We start from the raw sequence: 18,899 nt of genomic DNA on the forward strand, positions 1-18,899 counted from the left end.
ATGCAATACAAAGGGGCACCACTTGGCTTGGGGAAGAAAACAAGGTAAGAGGCAGAGTTGGAGAAGAAAAATGTTTATATGCTTATCTAGAATTAAAAAAAAATTTCCTCGTTCATTACCAACAATCAGGCCTCATATGCATGTTTTTACAATAGCCTGGACTTCTTGGTGAAATATCACATGATCCCATTTGCCAGTTCACTCATGGAGATCAAGCACATAAATTAGGTTAGGAAGGAGATTGAAGAGTACTTGGAATAGTGGAGATAGGTAACCATTAAGGAAGATCTTGAAGTAAATAGACAGAATATGCACAAGTACATTGGTGGCCCTATCCAAATCAACACAATGTTTCTCTTGCTCAAGAAGGAAACAAAAAATAGTTCCAAGTCAGTATACTCGGATGCCATGGAGGCTAGAGTCCGCTTCCAGCCTTAAACTATCGCATAACTTGGGGATTTCATCGCACAATACAGATCTTAGCACCGCTATTTCACCAATAAACATCAAGTGGAAGTTGCTAAGCTAGAGTTTCCCCAAACTCAAGCATGATATGTTTTGTTTTATTAGGCTATCTATTTGGCTCTACCCAATTTTATCTTATATGGGTATGAGTGTAAATTGTAATATTAATTTGTAATTAATTTGTAAGTGGAATTCCAAGTGTCAATATTGGAATGTGAAGAGTCACAATGTAATGTAATGAGTCGTTTTATAAAGGAGTTGAAGAGTCATGAAGGAAGTCTAAGAGTTAGAAAGGGGAGTTGAAGAGTCACCCCCTCTTGTTATAAATATACCCTCATAACTCATGTAAAGGGATTTTTGGGAGCTAAGCTTTTGGCTAGGCTTAGGCTTAGAGTCAGGAGCTTAAGAGTTTGTGAGAGCCTTGGCTCCTTCGTAGCATAGATGGATTATCTTTCTTTGGAGGAGAAGGTGTTGAATTCATGTTCCACTATTGGGCTAGTGGTTCGTAAGTGGTATATGTATGAATGAAACTTTCACTTCATAAAATCTTAGAGTTGACACGTTTTCATACATATGTTGTGAATATAGTAGGACTATTCTTGTTATGTTTGCAATGCATGTTATTTAACTTATGCTTATACTTATGAACTATTTCATTTGCATTGGTATGAATCTTTTTGAATGCATGTTGTTGTTTAATTCCATCACTGTTAACTTGTGAACTATTTCACAGATTAGCTTGTGATGTCTTTATGCTCGTGTGTTCCTTTCAAGCTGCGTACTATTACAAGCTTCTAAGGGACTCACTCATTTTCCCTTCATGTGTTAGAACCTCCATGCATTGCACTTGACTTTTTGCAGAGTCACACACTTTTTCCCACCAAAGTCACCATACATCACTCTATGCGTTATTGCATCCAAGGCACATCATTAAAACCCATTGCATCAGCAATTGGGTCGTATTTAGGATGGGTGTAAGGTCTAGTTGGGACTTCATATCAGGTAGATCCCTTGAATGTTGGTGGGAACAACACCATCAACATTTATGGTGCTAGAAGGAGGGCCAGATGACAAACTGAGCCCATGAATTCTATTTGAAATTTCCACATCTTTAATGGCTTCTTCTCAAATCATAACCCCGATATTTGTTTCCAGAACCGCTAATATGAAAGTGCCCACAGGAATAATTCATGAAATGTCAAATCTAAAATTTGATTGTGAGGGTGGAAAAACCATTCTCAAGCACACCGCTCATTTTTTTAAATTTTGCACTAAACATAACATTCACTATTAGGATCTTGCATGCAGGTTGTTCATTCTCATATTCAAAGCACACGTAAAAGAATGGTGTTACACATTTTCCGTTTATTCCATTCACTATTTCGAACATCTTTTCAAGGAGATTTACCACACCTTTGACATGTATGAATACAAATCCATTTTCAAGAAAATCATGCGATTGCGAAAAGAACTTGATGAATCTCTTGATGATTTTGAAGATTGTTTTATTCATTTTTGTTTTTAATTTTCCGAAGATGATGTTGATTGGAATTTTATGAAAGAGAAATTCGAATTTATTGTTCACATTTCGATGAATCCACACAAATATGAGTCTTTTGAAATTCTCCCAATGTACCTCAGTTATAGAGCTTATAAATCTGTGACAAACGAAGTTGTGGTTCCAAGTGACTCTTCATCTTCCCCTCATACGACAACTCCATTTGCACAACTTGAGGTGGGAGAACTTGAGAGTTCATCTGTTGATTTATGACCATCTTCTCCCACCCCACATACTCAAAATTTCTGCGTAGGTTTAGATTTCAAATATGATGTTTGCAATGATGTGTTATCTCCTCGTCCTCCTTCCATTGATTCCTTTCATCCTTCTGATTGTGAGTTGTTTGGTTCACCTATTTTAATTGTTTTTGTTGATGTTCATGAGGATCAATTGAAGGATGGAGTTAGTGTTTAGCAGCAAACCTATGATATCATTTATGATGACTATGTGTGGGAGTGTATCTTTGAGCAAGAATCTGCGATGAAGGTTGAATTTTCTCCTTTCGTGCCTTTCCCTCATTATCCTGATATATTCCACGATTATTTCAATCCTATTGAATATTTCAGAGAATCAATTTCTGATGATGTTATTTCCGATCACACTCAGAACTTGTGGGATGTCAGTTTTACAATCAAATGCGGAGAGGAAAAACCTTCTCTTCTTTATCTTTCCAATTCGTCATCTAATCATTGTGAAGAATTAGAGGGTGAAATTTATTGTTTTCAATCTTCCCGTCTTTATAATTCGTCAGATCATGAGGATGCCTTTGTTTTTGATCTTGAACTTTCTAATCATGGCTGTCATGATATCTTCATTGATTCATCTAGTCACGACTCAGATCTCTTAATGGTTGATCTTTCTAAGCCATTGGTTTTTGACAATCTATATTCCGATGTTTTGGAACTTCCACAAGATGTCGAGGCACTTCATACTGAGTTGATGGTTATGTCAAGTTCTCGCAGTATTAAATACAACTCCAATTCTGATCAAAACAATGATGTATCTTTCAAGGCTCCTCATCACTCCTCTGCACAAATTGAAAATCATTCCGTATTACAATTTTTGCATCCTCCATCTATCTTGCATGATCCCATCACATAATATTTGGAGGAATAATACCTAGAGAGCTATATTGTGAAACAAACATTTTATTCTTTCTTTATGTTCGCCTAGTCTATAAGTTTGAAAGTTTGTTCTTGCGTGTTCGAGAGTTGTAGTGTGTTTGAACACTATAATTCTTCAACAAAGTGTTTTGCATGCACTTTTCTTTTGTATTTTTATGCATGCATTTTCAAACTTCGAATGCCATGGTATGCATTGTTTTATTTTTCTTATTTGTTAGTATCATTGAATATCTTTTTGGACGTACATTCCCATGCCCATATAGGCCAACCGATGCATCGGTGGTTACATTGGAAATTTCATTTTACGTAGGTCTGGCCTATTCATGGTTAGTGTGGGAGTAGGGGTTGTTTGTCGTTTTCTTGCTTTGTTTTGTTTGGTTTGATTTACTTTCTACCCCACTCTTTTGATTTATTTAAGTTGTATGATAACTTTCGTATGAGACCATGTTTGGTTTCCGAAGAAAGCATGGTCAAGTTCACGAGGAAGTTATACTATTTTCAATGCTTGTTTATAGATTGATTCCCTCTCTTTGCGTGAATCTTGCATGTTTTAGTCGATGATACCCTGATGAAAAATACATTCTTTTTGGAGAAAACCACAGTGGAATGACGATGCTTGAATCTATAATTAGTACCACCTACTTTAATCGATCTTATATTTTCGGTTATTTATTGACTAAATCGAGTAGAGTAAGGAGGGGAGGAAACTTTAACAAATTTTTTAGAGGTTTATAAATATCCTTCTTTAAAGGGACAACCTCTTTTGCTCTCAATAAGTCGAGATCCCTCTTCCACCTCATTAAATTAATAAGTGCCTAAGCAACATTCTTTGAACAAATGAAAAAAAAAATTTAATAAAATAACATAAAGGCAAAATAAGAGAAAGGCTTCCTGCGCAAAGAGATGAAGCAAGAAACTCTGTCGGGGTACTGTCGAGGTTCCCCGGGAGCAGAGCAATGTTTGTGTTCCTAAAGTGACTCTGCCGGGGTACTGTCTAGGCCTATTGGTAGAAGAGAAACACTAGAGATGAAAACTAAGACTCTAACCATTCTTTTACTTTTCTATCTATATACTCATCATCCCCAATTGAAATAACTTACTTTGACTTGGCTTGGTTAAGTGTGTCGCTGATGAAGAGAATGGTAGGAACTATATATTTAACCAAAGACAAGTGAAGAAGCTATGACAATTAATGATATGAACAATACTTCCTGAAGTGTTAGACCTGTTTTGCATGAGACAAGATCTGTACTGAGATTTGGAGTTCTACTGCTGTGTTGCCAAGTGTTGTAGCTGCTACAACCACCCTCCAAAATTTTTCCCATGCTTTTATTTTGGAGCCTTTCTTCTGTCCACAAGAGCTTATCTTTTATTGTCATCAAGTATTTATGTTGTGATCAAGACTTATCTTTTCTTGGTTTTATTGTGATGTATCGATCTCATCTTGAAATCTTTAGTGATCCCTAGTATTACACCAATAATGTTGCAACTCCCAAGGGATCCTCAACTCAAATTATCAACCCGAGGTTCGTACAAACTTAGAGGTGAAAATGCTATATGCATAGCAGATTGGATTTTGGTCATGCCACCCTCAGTCATGACAATAGATCAAAGGTGTTTAGAGACCATTCCTCCTACAAAATTAAAATGAAAGCTTGCAGATGAAGGTATAATTGAAAGCTAATTATAGCTATGAAAGTGGAAATTCCATTTACTTAACTTGTATATTCTAATTAATCAATTCACGAAAGGACAAGGGCTAATTTACTTGCAGAAAGAAAGCTATCTTATCTTGCAAAATCCATAAAACTACCAAATCTACTTGCATAAAGGAAGCTATTTTATCTTGCATAATTAATCAAACTACCAATGAAAATTTCATGTAGCATCTACCTAGTTCACACTTGCTTTAAAATTAGTAGCCTACTAGCATCGTACTTGTGATAAAAAGAACTAATTATAATATGTTTTTTCAGTGAAGAAAAGGAATGGTTGGAGTGGCCTTGGAGCTTCCCCTAATCATCAAATAATAGCTCGGGGCCATTATTCATCTTGAATAAGCTAAATTTCAAGTGGAGATCAAAATTGATGAAGGAAAGTGGTGCTACGGGCTTGCTACAGTTCGCTGCTACAAGAGGGCCTGTAATGCTACAGGAGGAGTTCTGAATGGATTTTGAAGGTGAGAATGATGTCTTGAGGGTATGGAGACGTGGATGGAGGTTGAAGAAAATAAAGGGAGGCTGGGTTGAGCCCCTTAGCCAAGCTCAGGACCTCTCAAATGTTTATCTTGCACTAGGATGAATGCTCATGGTATACTAGGCAAAATGTATTATGGAAACATAGTTTTGGGATAAAGATAAAGGTGGAAAGAGAAGGTGAAGGAGTCCAAGATGGAAGTGGTAAAGGTGCCCTTCCCTTATGATCAACACAACCCTTCAATAAATCAGATGCATACATCCATTTATCATTAACAAAATGAGATAACCTAAGATGGAAAAGATGAGTTGAATTTAAATAACATATATTTTATGCCATAACACTAATCTAATCACTAAACTGACTTCTAAGCTACATAAAGAAAATGTAAAGTAGAACAACTAACATTAATCTATTTCTAAGAAATCATAAACACAATATTTTTGGACTAAGGGTGTGAATTCTTCCACTCCTTCTCCCAAAAGATAGGTGATGTAGAGGTTGCAACCACATGTTTTTATAGCTTAATCTCTACTGAAATGAAAGAAACTATGAACTGCTTGGAATCAAGAAGAAACATAAGTACAAAAGAGGGACCAAAGCCTTTGGGTTGGGCCCAAACCCAAGGGTCTCAGCCCTCTGAAACTAACTCAGATGTAGTGTAAAATCCAACTTCTCATTATCAAAAAGTAAAGGTCTCATACATCACATAAAAGTTCAAAGTGACAATGTCAAGCTTCAAGATCGACAACTATACCTAGATGAAAAATAACTTCAATTCCTAATGAGATTTTATTTTTGTTTATTTATACAAAAGGGAAGCTGACAACAACTCCCTTGAAAGTAGGAGTGATTCCCTCATTGATCTTGGAAATAGTGGATCTTGTCCCTCTTGAGCTTCAGTTGGACTAGGAGTCACTCAGCTGCCAATAAATTCGAACTGGTGAGAGAGGATGCTATGATCCCAAACTGATTTAGGGAGTCAAGGAGGCTGACAAACCCCCTAGGTTCTCTCCCAGTTCTCTCCAACAAGCTCCTGCATAGTAATTGCCTAAAAAATGTTTCTTTTTCCTTCATTTAAACCACATTAGGGAACATACTATGAAAAACACCTTTTATTCCTCTTACTAAGAATAATATAACAAAAAATGTGAATTAATGTGAGAGAAGGATACTTTTAAGGATGGAGGATGACATAATGATCTTCAAAATATACCTATTGATGGGAATCATCATCACCCCCATGCTGAAGGTGTTTCTCATCCTCTAAGAAACTTAGTCATCCATGTGAAGCGCTTTCATGGCCCTGGTGGCCTCCATGACATGCCAAGGTTCCTGAGATGGTGTGCCTTCTTATGGGTAAAAATGTGCATTCCTTTATATCTCTATCCACTCCTTCTTCTCTTTTGCTTCATATCTTCCTTCTTGTAAGCCTAGCAGTAAGCGTGCACTGAGTTTGAGTCCTATCCACTTGATTTTCATCCTCTATTCTCTTGTACAATGGTGTTCTCTCCAAGGCATTCCTTAGACTTCCAGGAGAGTAATATTCTCTGATTCGTAAAATGTGGTGTAAGGCATGCCATCTTCTCTGGAAGTCTTGCAGACTTTCTGTTCCCAACATTCTAAATGTGTCTTCAAAGTGTATAATGGCTTTCTCTTGGGTAGCAATGCATTTGGGTGCTAAATCAACATCATTGGAGATGATGCTATGATTGCTAATGGCATCCTTAGGGCTCACTAGCTATGCTCTGATATACAAGGGTTACTTCTCCTCCTTTTCCATTATCTTTTTCACCTCCTCAACTCTTGTCTCCTCATGAGTCATCCAGGATTATAAATCCATCAACTACATGTCCCCCAATCTTGAATTGAGATCCAAAAAATTCAGATTTGTCAAAGTGAGATTGTGCATATATATTTTTAGCTAATTTTGCTCTATCTTCCATATTAGTTTGGTTGAGAAACTCAATAAACTTCCCGTATTCCTTAAAAGGCAGAGATCCATATTCTGCTAGAGTTTTGATTTAGAACTACAAACACTTTTATTTAAGGAAGAAAGCATAATACTTTGATGGCTGCTTGCATTACAGGGCTTCCATAAAGATACATGCCATGGTGGCAAGTTGTGTTTCTTTCTCCCGCAACCTCTCTCTTAACCTTGTGTTTTCTTCCTGTAGTTTCTCCTTCATAATAGACTCCCTCGGTCTCAAATCACTTAACTCCTTACCCATTTCAATGAATTTCTCCTCCATGAGGCCCACATCTTCCACATTCTTGGATTTAGCAATTTGCATCCACCTGTGGGTTTTTCCTCTCTCTATCTCTAGCTCATAAAGGAGTGGGATTGCAAAATTTTCAAGGATAATCCTTCCTCCTTCAATAAATTTGTAGTAGGACCCCAAGCTAGGTTGTGGGTCAGGATCTTGGATCTCTTGTAGGTCTTTCCCAATTGAATTTGAGGTGGTGGCTTCCTTTTGTAGCTCTTTCTTGTGCTCCTATAGCTTCCCCTGTTCTTCTTGCAGCAAACACCCTGTCTCTCCTATAGCAAACCATCATCCTCTTGTATATTCTCTTTTTATACTTTCTCAGAGTAGATTGTGTCCTTGGCTTATTGAAGGTGACTAACCTAGTGGTGGGCATACTCACAGATGCTACAAGTGTTTTGGTTTTGGTTTTCTACTTCCTCAGAGTTTGATTGTGTCCTCCCTCCATTTCGTTTACTATTCCTCCTTGATGTTATGTAGGTGTGGAATTTAAAAACTTTCAAATAGTCTCAATGGTGAAACAGTGTTAAGTTTCTTAGTAGTAGTGAGGGATAAGGGTGCTCAAATTGATATCAACCAAACAATTTTTCTCTTCTTTTGACCACAAAAACTTCAAAAATACCTCTACTGATTAATTGACTATTACATGCTCTTAATTTCAAGAAGACTTCTCATGCAAATGGATGTAGAAATGAGGAAGGAGGGTATCAATTACTTATTTCCAAAAAAATTATGGGTGTGCATGAAGGTTTTGAGACAATATCGAGCCCTTGTGACTCCTTTTCCAACTCCCAATTCCTCCTATGGCTCCTCTCGACCCTCCTATAATACTTACAGACCTGCTTGTAGCTTTCTCCTATAGCACTAGCAGATAGAGTTCAAAACTCCTCGGTGGCACCCTAGGCTATTTGATACAGTAGCTCATCCTTCCTCTACCTATTTTTGGAGTGAGTGATGGTGCAAATGAAATTGAGACCAACACATAATATCCTCTTTTGGTTAAAATCTTGGAGCGCTATAATGATTTGGCATTAACACAAGTTTCCTCTTTTGGACTGTTGTCCCCACTAACTGTAATCATTTCTATCTCCTTGTGATTATCACCCCACTTTTTGAGGCCACCACTTCTTATTGAGTTGCCATTTCCACATTTCATGGGTGACTTAACTCAAACTTAAGTTTACTAGCTGAGGGTGGCCAAGGTAAATGGCCATCTCCAACCTATTAAAACACCTCTCCACTCAAAACAAATTTTAGTCATTTTATGCATAGGGAAGAGGTGAGGGTTTCCATACCAGAGCCTACCTATGGATCAAAATTTTGCGTAAGGTTTCATGCTGGAGTTGGGCCATATATCATTATGATCAAGGGAGCTGACTCTTTGACTTGTTTCCTGCGCATGTCTTCATTCTTGATGATACCTTGACTGTTGCTTTTATTGTGTGTGCAGGTGTCTCTATGATGTCCAAGCTTCTACTGCTGGTGGGAAGCCTCCCTAAGAATGATGTGTCTATTTATATTTGCAAACAAGGCTCCATCATCCCTTCTTATGGTGGGAAAAATAATATCAGTGATTTTTGTTGTGGTTGCATAGGATGCTATAGGAGGAGTTCTCTTCATGTAGTAGTCTTTTGATCCCCCCTTGAATTCCTTAGTTTGCATGATGGTGTTGAGGGAGATGATGAAAATTCATGAGGATAGGGTTGGAGTCATGAAGGAGTAGTGTAGACACTGTAGGAATATAAAATAATGGCTTATGTGTTTTTTAGAGGTAGGACGGAGTGGAAAATTTGAGCAAATTTTTGGGGAAATGGAGTGGATGGGTGATGGATTAATGATGGGAAAATAATTAGAGGACCCTATTTACCATTTCCAATAGGAATCATAGTATTTTGGGCTGTTCTCCTCATTGTATCCCCCTCTTGTAACTTCACAATCTCCTCCTGTAGCATTACAGAACCTCCTGTAGCAATACAAGTCCTTGTAGGATCACATAGAGGAGGTGAAATTAAAATTTCTTGCTGATGGGATGGTGGAGAGAGATGGTAATATGAGTGGGGAGGATGGAGATTATGTGTATGGATGGAAAGATAGATGATATCTTGTAGATTTTGGTCTGTAGCGATGAAATCTGCCACTGTGTACAATTGTGCAAAACAAGAGAAAGGTTAGCAAACATTGCATACAATTATTTCTTGTGTTCTTAATCCCCCCCCTTTTTTTCTCCTGGGCTACTTGAGAGAGGCTTTCAACCCTGGATTTGGCCTCAGATGCCTCATAGAGGTTTTCATCCAGGCATTTTTTTTTTCAAAATTCTAGGAATGATGTGGATTGGAAGGTACGAAACTCCCAATCAAATTTGATTCTTTGTTGACTGAACTGGTAAATTCCTCCTTGGATAGAGGTATTCTATATAGCTTCAACCTATAACCATTTACAAGTAAGGGGATTCCTTCCTCATCAATGGTTTTGATCTGGACAGATCCATCTTTATTACACTTTTATACTAGGTATTGACCCAGCCATCTTGTCATTAGCTTCCCTTTGAAATATTTGAACCTAGAATCATATAATAGGGCCTAATATCCTTCTTGAAAATTATTTTCCTTGATATGTTTGTCATGCAAGACCTTCCTTTCTAGTTGCATGACTTCAGTGTGTAGGAGATCTTTCATTCTAAACTCATTTAAGCCATTAAGTTGGATAAACCTTTCTTGTTGTGTTGTAGTGAAATCTAAGTCCAAATGAGCTACCATTCTTAAAGTGTTATATTCAAACTCAATAGAAAGTAAAGTATTCTTTCGATAAACCAAGTCATATGGAGTGAATCCAGTGGTGGTTTTCCAAGTGGTGTTGTAGGCCCAAGTGGCCTCTACTAGTCTCTCTACCAAATCTTTCCTGCTGCTACTAACAACATTGGTGAGGATGCTCTCCAATGCTCTATTTGTGACCTCTACTTTCCCATTTGCTTGAGGGTGATAGGCAGTGGATGTCTTGTGCTTGATATGGTGTTGCCTCATGAGATCTTCAATCAGATTTGATGTGAATTGTGCTCCTTGATTAGTGACTACTTCCCTTGGATACCCAAACTTGTAGAAGATGTTTTATCTTAAAAACTCAGCCACTTTATGCTCAATTGCTACTTTGATTGCCTTTGTCTCAACCCACTTTGTCAAGTAATCAGTGCACACAATGATGTACCTCTTCTATCCTGATGGTGGATCAATTATCCCAATGAAATCCATGCCCCACTTGTCAAATGGCTCTAAGACCACTTGAGGTTGTAGGGGCATTTCATCCCTGGGTGTGGGTTTTCCCATCCTTTGGCATTGATCACATCTACTGGTGTATCTCCTTGCATCTTGATGTAAAGTGGGCCAATAGTAACCGACTTGTAAAACTTTAAAGGCTATCCTTTTAGCAAAAAAATGACCTCCACAAGGTCCATCATGAAATGCTGAGAGGATTTCAAAGACCTCCTCTTCTCTTACACATCTCCTCAATGTCTGATCTAGTCCCAATTTGAAAATATTCCATAGAATCGAAGTGAAAGGAGAGATTTTCCTTACAACCTTGCCTTTCTCTCTGGATGATATATTAAGAGGGAACCTCCCAACAATGAATTAGTTGGTTATGTCATCAAACCAAGGAGAAAGCATAAATATGGAAAAGAGGTTCTCATCTGGAAGTTGATCATCCACTATCTCCTTACTTGCAGGGAAGGTTAACCTGGACGAAAAATCTGCAACCACATTTTCTTTCCATGGTTTGTCAATAATAGTCAAATAAAACTACTGTAATAATAACAACCATTTGATTATCCTAGAATTGAAATTAGACTTATTCATCAGATAATTAATGGTTGCATGATCAGTATGAACAAAAGTTTGATACCCAGTGATATAGTGCCTAAATTTGTTTAAAGAATGCATTACAACTAAGAGTTCTTTTTCAGTGACAATGTAATTCAACTCAGCTTTAGAAAAATTCTTACTAATGAAATAGATGTCATAAGACAAATTATCCTCTGCGTGTCCTAAGGCTCCCCCCACAGCTTTATCTGATGCATCAGTGTGGATATGGAAAGGAAATGGCCAGTTGGGACCCTTAAGGATATGTGAAATGGTCATTTTATTTCAACATTTCAAGGGCCTCTTGAAAATTGATGGTCCAACAAAAATATGAATATTTGGCCAATAATCCAAACAAAGGTGAAGCCACTTTACTAAAGTATTTTATGAATCTCCTATAATACCCAGCTAGTCCCAAGAAACTCTTGACATCTCTTTGATTTTGAGGGATAGGGACCCTTTTGATGATGGAAATTTTGTTTGGGTCAACCTATATCCTTTCCTTGGAGATGGAATGGCCAAGGACAATCCCCTCATTCATCAAGAAATAATATTTGTCAGGGCTCAGAGAGAGATTCATGTCAATGCATTTCTTCAAGACCTTGCACATATTGGAGATAGCTTCATGGAAGTCACATCCATAAGGAGTGAAATCATCCTTGTAGATTTCAATAGAGTCATGAACAAGTTCAACAGAAATACTAAAAATTGCCCTCTAGACAGTGGCAGGAGCATTGCACAAACCAAATGGAATAACTCTATAGGAAAATATACCCTAAGGACATGTGAATGTCATCTTATCTTGGTCTTTAGGGCTGATCTGGATCTAGTTGTATCCACTAAATCCATCTGAGAAGGAGAAGAATTTCTTCCCTGCAAGGCCATCTAGGATTTGGTTAGTGAAGGGTAAAGGAAAATAGTCCTTCCTTTTAACCTTGTTAAGTTCCTGGTAATCAACACAGGTTCTCCACTTCACATTATTATTGGGAGCTGAAACAAGAGGTGACACCCACTCACTATCTGAAATAGGGTATACAAACCTTGCATCTAGTAGCTTTTGCAGTTATTCTTTCACAATGTTCTTAAGAGTTGGGTTCATCCTTCTATGGGGTTGGTGCATAGGATGACATCCCTCCTTGATGTAAATATGATGAGTACAACGTAGGGATGCACACCTTTCATTTCCTTATAATCCTAAGCAAAATTATCCAGGTGTTGCCTTAGCACATTGCACAATTGTTCGTCCTGTTTGGCCGAGAGAGAAGGGTTGGTATTTAAGGTTTTGGATGGACTAAAATATACAATATTGACATGTTATGGACTTGAGTCAATATGGAATAATTTATTCCAAGGATTACTCCCAGATTCTTTCATCAATTCATCAATTGGCATGGGAGTGGGAGGTTGGTTCTGATATGGTCAATGTGGTCATCTTCATCAGGTTGTCCCCCTCCTGTAATAGTATCTAGAGTGAATATTGGGTAGAGGGTGGTGTGATACAATTAATCTTCTTCCTCCTATTCTAAACAAAAGGGTAAGTTAGGCTCAATATAAGGTTGAGCAGGAGGATATAATACTAGTTGTTTCAATTAATGTCCATTCTTAATGGTCACGTTCCCAGCCCTACATCTAATGTAAGCATCAACAGTGGCTAACCATGGTGTTCCTAAGAGGAGAGGATAACCATTACACTTGGTTTTGGGCTGGAGAACCAGGAAATCAGAAGGATACTCCCAAGAGTCAATGGAGACCATAACATCTTAACAACTCCCTCATGAGCTACCGTGGATCTGTCTGCAAGATGTAGCATTGTGTTGGTCTTCCTAAAATCTCCTTGGAGATTTAGCTTTAGCATGGTTTCCTTAGTCATCACATTGATTGGAAACCCAAGATAAATTAGGGTATTAGGGACTATAAGTCCATCAATTTGCACATCTACTACTAGGCTTCCAGGGTCTAGATATTTCAAGAAGATCACCCTCCCAAGCATCAAATTAGATAGTTTCCAAAAAAAATTATGGTGGGGGTGTCTCTCTTTCTTCTCCCAGGATTTTTGAAACATTTCTCCTTTATGAGCTTAATATAGATGGTAACATATTTAATGGCCTAGAGAAGGGGTATCTTAACAGACAAATTCTTCAATTCTCCCAGAAGTTCAACGTCTTCTTGGGTGTGCTAGCTAGGGTGGATCAACCTCTTGGGAAAAGGAGGTGGGTGACCTGAGGATCACTCTCTTCCTTCTCTTCTTTAATCTCTTCAGGTGGAGTAGGTGGATGGTTATTTGGAAGCACTCTCCTAGACCGAAGGTTGATCTCCTATATTTCCACAACATAAGTAGGATATGATGTCTCTCCATGGTAGACCTGTTGTTCTTGCTTGTTGTTCAGGTTCAGATTGGGTTGGGCAGGCATTTGAGGTTTCTTAGGTGGAGTAGGATGAGTGAGTTGTGGTTGAGATTGGGGTGGAGGCATCAAAGCAGGAGGCTAGTTGAATTTAGGCCTTCACCCTTGTGATGGGTTTCCCCATTGAGAAGATTGGGGTGGATATGCCTAAAAAGGATGGTTGACAGGTTGAGGAGGATATGGAGGAGGATAAGGTCAAGAAGGAGTTATGGGCCAGGATAGATGAGTGGAAGAGTACAAAGGTTACAAAGGTGAATTCTGATTTGGATTGTAATAAGAGTAGTGTGCACCTTGCATGCCTTGTTGATATGGTCGAGGTCCTTGAGGTCTTCTTTGATTAATGAAGAAAAGTTGCTCTAACCCACCTTCTACCCCTTGGTATACAAATTTTAGTCCTGGAAAAGAAGGAAATTTGTCTGTTGCATGATTTTCTTCACAGACTAGGAAGACTTCTATGACATTCAATGGGCATTCATTCTTAGGATGTCTTTTCGTGCATCTAGGGAAGAAAATAGATAGTGCCCTTTCTGCTTCCTCCTGATTTCTTTTTATTTGCATGGTATCCATTTGCAATGAAAAGGTATGCAACATTTAACTCTTGAAATCCTCCAACATGTTCCCTATCTCATTCTTGATGGATGTTGTGGAGGGATAGGAACTGACCAAGCCTTGACTAGCCCTACCCTTCTTTTTGGTAGCCCTAGAGTGATTCTTTAACATAGTTTTGATGTCATCATTGGATAAATGATAGATGTCTCCTCCAAAAAACATGTTGAGATTTTCCACATATCCTCCCTAATCCCTCAGAGAAGAACTAGCTTGAGTGACTCAGGATCAAGGGTACAGTGGGCCCTCCTATAACTGAGTTGAAATCTCTCCTCATATTCTTTTAGGGATTCATCAGGTCCAAGAATCATCTTAAAGATTTATTCCTTGGTTTCTTTGGACCTACAATAGTCCCTGTACCGACTATTGAAGGCTTGTTGCATTTGGGCCCAGGTAGTGATGCTACCCCCAAGCAGACCCATAAACTAGCACAAGGCTGCATCTTTAAGGGTAGAGGGGAATAAATTTAGCTTCTATTCATCAGAGGCATAGTCATAGGTCCTATAAACAACAACAAATTAAAGCATGAAGGCATCAGACTCCTCAGAGGTTAAGCCATGCAAGTGTGGAAGGGAAGTAGGGCTTATATTCGTCATTCTAGCCTCTCCATTGGTCTCTCTGATAGGGAAAACCTCATTGTCACTGGTTTCAGGCATAGTTTGGGTAGGTGAAGTGGGTTCTTCTTCTTCCCCAATAGGTTCTTCAAAAATTTCCAGTTTCTCACTTAGAGGGTCTTCTAACTCCCCTGCAGTCAGAGAGGGAAGCTCATAGACACCAAGGAAGAGTGAAGGTTGACTGCTTGAGGGTGTGGGGGTTTTTGGTAAAAAAATTCCTTGATTATTCCTACTCCTATGAGGCATGAAAGAAATATTTTTTATTTTATTTTTTCACTTTTTCAAAAAATGTATGCAAAATAGAAAACAAGGCTCAAGAAGAAACAACATCTACTTAGGCACCTCCCCAGGAACGACCCTAAAATGTGGTGTGCCTCGGTATTGCACCAAGAATTTTGGAACTCCCAATGACTCCTCAACTCAAATTATCAAGCCGGGGTTTGTACAAACTTAGAGGTGATGGTGCTATATCCACAAAAAATTGGATTCCACTCATGCCACCCTCTGTCATGACATTAGATCAAAAGTACTCAGAGACCATTCCTAATACTAAATTAAAATAAAATCTTGCTTATGAATGTACAATTTAAAGCTAATTCTAGTTATGAAAGTGGAAATTCTATTTACTTAACTTGTTCATGCTAATTAATTAATTCATGAAAGGACAAGGGATAATCTAATTGCAGTAAGAAAGCTATCTTATCTTGCAAAATCCATCAAACTATCAAATCTACTTGTAGAAAGGAATCTATTTTAACTTGCATAATTAATCAAACTTCCAATCAAAATTGCACATACCATCTACCTAGTTCACACTTTCTTGAAAATCAATAGCCTACTTGTGATAAAAAGAACTAATTCTACTATGTTTTGCAGTGAAGAAAAGGAATGGTTAGAGTGGCCTAGGAGCTTCCCTTGATCTTCAAATCATAGTTGGGGGTCATTATTCATCTTGAATGAGCTAAATTTCAAGTGGGGATCAAAGCTGATGAAGGAAAGTGGTGCTATAGGCTTGCTACAAGAGGACCTGTATTGCTTCAGAAGGGTCTGTAATGCTACAGGAGGGGTTCCAAGTGGCTTTTGAGGGTGAGAATGATGTCTTGAGGGTATGGAGAGGTGGATGGAGGTTGAAGAAAATGAAGGGAGGTTAGGTTGATCCCCGTATCCAAGCTCAAGACCTCTCAGAGGCCTATCTTGCACTAGGATGAATGCTCATGGTATACTAGGAAAAATGACTTATGGAAACAGAGTTTTGGGACAAAGTTGAAGGTGGAAAGAGAATATGAAGGAGTCTAAGATGGAAGTGGTAAAGGTGCCCTTCCCTGTAGATCAACACAACCCTGCAATCAATCACATGCATACATCCATTGATCATTAAAAAAATGAGATAACCTAAGATGGAAAAGATGAGTTGAATTTAAATAACATATATTTTATGCCATAACACTAATCTAATCACTAAATTGACTTCTAATCTACAAAAAACAAACATAAAGTAGAAAAACTAACATTCATCTATTTCAAAGAAATCATAAACACAACATTTTTGGACTAGGGGTGTGAATACTTCCACCCATTCTCCCACAAGATAGGTGATGTAGATGCTGCAACCACAGATTTTTATAGCTTAATCTCTATTGAAATGAGAGAAACTATGAATTACTTGGAATTAAGAAGAAACATAAGTACAAAAGAGAGACCAAAGCCTCTAGGTTGGGCCCAAACCTAAGGGTCTTAGCCCTCTGAAACTAACTCAGATGCAACTTAAAATCTAACTTCTCATTATCAAAAAGTAAAGTTCTCATACATCACATAAAACTTCAAAGTGACAATGTCAAGCTTCAAGCTCAATAACTATACCTAGATGATTTTTTTTGAATCCTAATGAGATTTTATTGTTGTTTATTTATACAAAAGGGAAGTTGATAGAAACTCCCTTGAAAATAGGAGTGATTCCCTCATTGATCTCGGAAATGGTGGATCTTGTCCCTCTTGAGCTTCAGTTGGACTAGAAGTCACTCAACTACCAATGAATTCGAAATGGTGAGAGAGGATGCTATGATCCAAATCCAAGTTAGGGAGTTAAGGAGGTGGACAAACCCCCTAGATTCTCTCCTAGTTGTCTCCATCAAGCCCCTGCATAGTAATTTCCTAAAAAATGCTTCTTTTTCCTGCAATTAAACCACATTAGGCCACATACTATGAAAAACACCTTTTACTCCTCTTACTAAGCATAATATAAAAAAAAATGTGAATTAATGTGAGATAAGGATAGTTTTAAGGCTAGGGGATGGAATAATTATCTTCAAAATATACCTATTGATGGGACTCATCAATCTTTCAAACACAACCTAACCTTATGACTTGACCTCGCATCATTGTTGGGCTTGCCTCCATCATTAGGGGAATTTTGAGGTCTAAAATGGGCCTCCTAAGAAAAATGTACAACCAAAATAAACTTTATAAGCACCAATAATATTCAAGGCAATGATGTCAACCATGGGGGATGATTCACCATTTTTGGGGTTAAAAAGTAAAAAGATTAAAAATAATAAAATAATAAAACTACTTTTTCAACTCATATTTTGAACTTATCTCCCTAAGGTTTTACTGAAATTTTGAGCGGGAGTACTTGTTGGCTGAAAAAATTAATTCCTCATCCAAGGAGTACCCATGTTGTGTACTTTTGATGGACGTTGAACACGAAAAATGAGAAATACATGAAAAAACGTGATTGCAATCACGTTTTTCTTGTATTTATCATTTTTCGTGTAGTCGGTTCCATAGAAAGTATGAAACATGGGTACTCTTTGGATGAGGAATCAAATTCTGCATCAACGAGTGTTTCTGCTCAAAATTTGAGTAAACCCATAGGGAGATAAGTTGAAAATATGAGTTGAAAAAATAGTTTTTTCTTTTTTCCCTCTAAAATTTGATGATGTAATCTAATCTTATTTTATTATTTCCACTATTATTTTAAAATTTCCTTAGGAGGCCCATTTTAGACCTCAAGAAATCCCTAATGAAATTGTGCAATCTAGGAAGGCAGGCCAATCTTGCCTCCAGAAACTCCATAATCCTTCTTGGAAGGCCAACCTTGAGCATGAAAACTGCACAGTTCTGGATGGCAGCCCAACCTTGTTGATGGAAATTGCGCAAAATATCCCTTGAGCTCATAAACTGTGCAATGCATTGAGTTAAGAAGTTTCCCAGTCCTTCGGGAATCACAAAATCATTCTTGGAAGTGTGCATGCAAGTTTCCCCAAAAAGAAAAAAGCAAAAAGAAAAAAGAATCCCTAGAATTAGGGATTCATTAATTAGTTTCCCGAAGGTGGCACACTTACTAATTTTGGAACTTTCCGCCAAGTGTCACTTTTTCCTTGATTTTATGCATGCTCATCATAAACCCAAATCAGTCTAGATCTATTTAATTAACGCCTCTAGAGCTCTAGCATTCCCAAGGAGATCAAGGAGCCTTCAGTGGAGTTTGCGGCGCTTTTCCGAGTGAGTTTTGATTTTGTCTCTTGTTTATTTTTCTTGTTTCTTTTCATGGTTGTTGTAACTTTAATATATATTATCTTATTCAAGTGTTGATTTGGTCTGTCATTTTCCTTTCACAAGTGTCACATTAGTTTTCCTGTTTTTTCCCATTAGTGGTTGTCGTTGTGACAAATCTTCTTTCATGTTTGTTTTTCCTTTTTTCATGTTGATATTCTGCACTTGTTTGGCACAAATATCTCCATGCTTAGTCAGATATGCACTCTAAGATGCATCATGTCTCATATCTTCTTGTTTCCCACACTCTCACAAGGCAGATCT

Source organism: Pinus tabuliformis, chromosome 4_2 (assembly GCF_031772625.1).
Source record: "Pinus tabuliformis cultivar Carrire ecotype Pingquan chromosome 4_2, CPIR1, whole genome shotgun sequence".
NCBI classification, from domain to species: domain Eukaryota; kingdom Viridiplantae; phylum Streptophyta; class Pinopsida; order Pinales; family Pinaceae; genus Pinus; species Pinus tabuliformis.